Source organism: Triticum dicoccoides, chromosome 7A (assembly GCF_002162155.2).
Source record: "Triticum dicoccoides isolate Atlit2015 ecotype Zavitan chromosome 7A, WEW_v2.0, whole genome shotgun sequence".
In the NCBI taxonomy this organism is placed as follows: domain Eukaryota; kingdom Viridiplantae; phylum Streptophyta; class Magnoliopsida; order Poales; family Poaceae; genus Triticum; species Triticum dicoccoides.
Window position 1 is genome coordinate 364016521 of NC_041392.1, and position 3708 is coordinate 364020228.

A 3708-nucleotide genomic window follows, 5' to 3' on the forward strand; every position below is an offset into this window, starting at 1 on the left:
AAGATGACCCTTGAGTCTGTAGAACCCAAGGGAAAGAAAAGGCTAGGTGGCGAATGGTAAAACCAATGTTGGGCATTGCTGGAGGAGTTTTATTCAAGGCAAACTGTCAAGGGGTTCCCATTATAACCCAACCGTGTAAGGAACGCAAAATCCGGGAACATAACACCGATATGACGGAAACTAGGGCGGCAAGAGTGGAACAAAACACCAGGCATAAGGCCGAGCCTTCCACCCTTTACCAAGTATATAGATGCATTAATTAAATAAGAGATATTGTGATATCCCAACAAAATATCCATGTTCCAACAAGGAACAAACTCCAATCTTCACCTGCAACTAACAACGCTATAAGAGGGGCTGAGCAAAGCGGTAAGATAGCCAAACAACGGTTTGCTAGGACAAGGTGGGTTAGAGGCTTGGCTTAACAATATGGGAGGCATGATAAGCAAGTGGTAGGTATCGCAGCATAGGCATAGCAAAAGAGCGAGCAACTAGCAAGCAAAGATAGAAGTGATTTCGAGGGTATGGTCATCTTGCCTGAAATCCCGTAAGGAAGAAGAACGAGTCCATGAAGAAGACAAATAGACGTAGTCGAACGTGTCCTCACAAACGCACGTTATCGGAACCAACCCGAAGAAGCAACACCGGAAAGAAGCACACAACATAGTAAACAACCAACACATGAACATGGCATGATATGCGGGATGTGGTATGCGGTGCATATGCATGACTTGCAAAGGAATGATTGAACCTGGCCTAAACTTGGAAAACCAAGAGTTCCACTGGAAAGGTGAGGTGATTTCAGTCGAAATCGATATAAAGATCGCCGGAATCGGATGTACGGTTTGGAAATGGCAAGCAAAACAAATATGGCACCGTCTGCGATAATCAGTAAGTAGCCATCTAAATGCATCAAGATAAATATGCTACAGCACTCAAACATGACAACAAGATACATGGCAGGGATCCACTCATGAAGCTTGACAACAGATGAACACTGAGCTACGGCTAATTCACTCATTAACAAGTTCAAACAAGCATGGCAAAAGTGCAAAAGATAATAGGTTTCAGACTTAGTGAAATTAACAGCATGCCAGGAATTTATCATCAGGAAGCAATGTTTAGAGCATGATAACTATATGCTACAGGAACTTAACATGGCAAAGCAAGGCATAGCATGAAGCTACTCAAAGCACTTTACAAAAGTCCCTTAGTGACCATGAGCCAAAAGGGATCAGAAAATACTATTGCAAGCATGTGAACATAGCAAAAACATAAACAGATTCAGACTTGGTGAAAAACTGGAGCATGCAAAACAGATTAACAAGTAGGCATGTTTATGAGCTTGATGCACTCACTAAAAAGCATGGAATGGTAAACTAAGCATACATGCATCAAGAAAACATGGCATATGAGCTAGGCATGGCAAGAACAACAACATAGCATGCACGGATCAATAGCAACAACCTCGGCAAAATCGCTAAACATGTTAACAATCTGCCAGGAACATTTTATAGCAAAAGTAGAGCTCGATTGACTCAAGCTAGGCTGCTCCATAATTGCAAACAAAGACATGGATGGATAGAGCACCACAATATTAACAAAACATCATTACTGATCATCCTCAAAAGAGGCACGTATCACTAGGAAATAACATGAACATATGGCATAAAAACAATAACAGGACAAGGACTTAGTGAAATTCTAAGTCCCTGAAATCAGCATCAACGAGTAGGCTACTTTGCATGCTTGTGCTAGTCACCACAAAGATCACAAAAATACATGGCAAACACCTCTGTAAAGATAACATGACATATTACAAAACACATGTAGAGCTCAGGATCATAGCATGCACACAATAATCATGGCAAAAATGACAAAAGGCCATTTGCTGAAACAGATCTGACATAATCATCACATAGCCCTCTTCCAACAACATTTCGAGCATCAAGATGAGCTCAAATGAAAATGATGCGATGAGATGGAATGATGTACTCGTCGAGACAAACATTTTGATATGCTAGATGCGCGAATCGGAGCTACGAGTGCAGAGTTATGACATGATGAATAATGCTAAAAAAATATGCAGATCTGGGACTTAGACGAAAAAATAGACCTCTCCGGGAAAAGTCAACGGGCGAAGGAAGCAGGCCGAGGTGGGGTTGCTGGGCCTCGGTCGGAGATGGGCCGGAATCGGGGCAGAAGCTGGCCTGGCCCAGCTCGGGGCCGCGGTCAACGGCGATGCGGATCGGGGCTCCTCCCGATCTCGTCCGGTAGCGACGGCGCGACCAGAGCTCCTGTGAGAGAGATGGCCGGAGCCGCAGCGGCGGCGCCGGATCTAGAAGAAGGCGGCGGCAGGGCTCCTCCTTAGGCTCGGATCGAGGCTGTTGCACCCCGGGACGGCGGCGGGGAGGCGTTCAGGCGACGGAGGCGTGCTCCGGCGAGCGAAGGCGGCGGCGGCGCCGGGCAGCGCTCGCCGGCGAGGAAGGCGGCGGAACGAGGCTCGGGCGGCGGGCGGGATCTGGCCCGGTTCGGCCCAGAGGCAGGCCAGCGATGGGCCTCGGGCGGGTCCGGCAGCGCGACGAAGTGGGCACACAGGGGCGCAAATCAGACGACGCCACGTGGCGGCGGACGACGAAGTCGGACGTGTCTGTCGGCGGGATGTTTGTCCGGTGGCGCGAGGACGAAGGGATCTAGGGTTAGGGGCGAAATGATCCGGAATTTCGGGGAGGGGTGCTCTTTTATAGGTAGAGGGAGCTAGGAAGCTCCAAATGAGGTGCCGTTTGCGGCCACGCGATCGTGATTGAACGCTCTATATGATGGAACAGGTTTAGGTGGGTTTGGGGCCACTTTGGAGGAGTGTTGGGCTGCAACACACACGAGGCCTTTTCGGTCCCTCGGTTAACCATTGGACTATCAAACGAAGTCCAAATGGCACGAAACTTGACAGGCGGTCTACCGGTAGTAAACCAAGGCCGCATGACAAGTCTTGGTCCAATCCGAAAATGTTTAACACCCGCACACGAAAAGAGGTAGAAAGGGACATCGGAGGACATAGGAGCGCCGGATTGCAAAACGGACAACGGGGACAATGCTCGGATGCATGAGACGAACACGTATGCAAAAGAAATGCACATGATGACATGATATGAGATGCATGACACGCAAGCAATAACAAGGCAACAACAGCGAATAACTGGAAGACACCTGGCACATCGGTCTCGGGGCGTCACATGCATGGTGAACTGCTGCTCGTCATCGGCAGCCGCTCGGAGCGCCATTGGAGCTGCGCAGGATACCTTCTAAGAATTTCTCGTGCAGGGTGTGCTTCTTGCAATGGTGGGGCACGATCGAAAGGTTGAAGAGACACAAGGGTTAAATGGCTGATGTAATAAATGGGAGCCGGCCGGCATGTAATCGTCACGTCTTGTCACAGCGTTCATAGAGAAGGATTCCAGTGCACGCTTGACAACACTGCATCACACGCGTTTTGTTTGATCACGCATGGGCTCAAAGAGGCGTCAAATGTATCATCGGTGAGCCTATTCCCGCGCTACCACGTAGTTCACTGCGCTAGCTTCCTGTCTGGCTAGTTTGGCCACGCCTCGGCTAGAAGAGGGACAAATCATGGGCGTTTATTGGCAAAAAGCTTTGTAAAAACGAAGTGTGTGGAATGACTTCGGTCATAATTTTACCCGTGGGTGATGA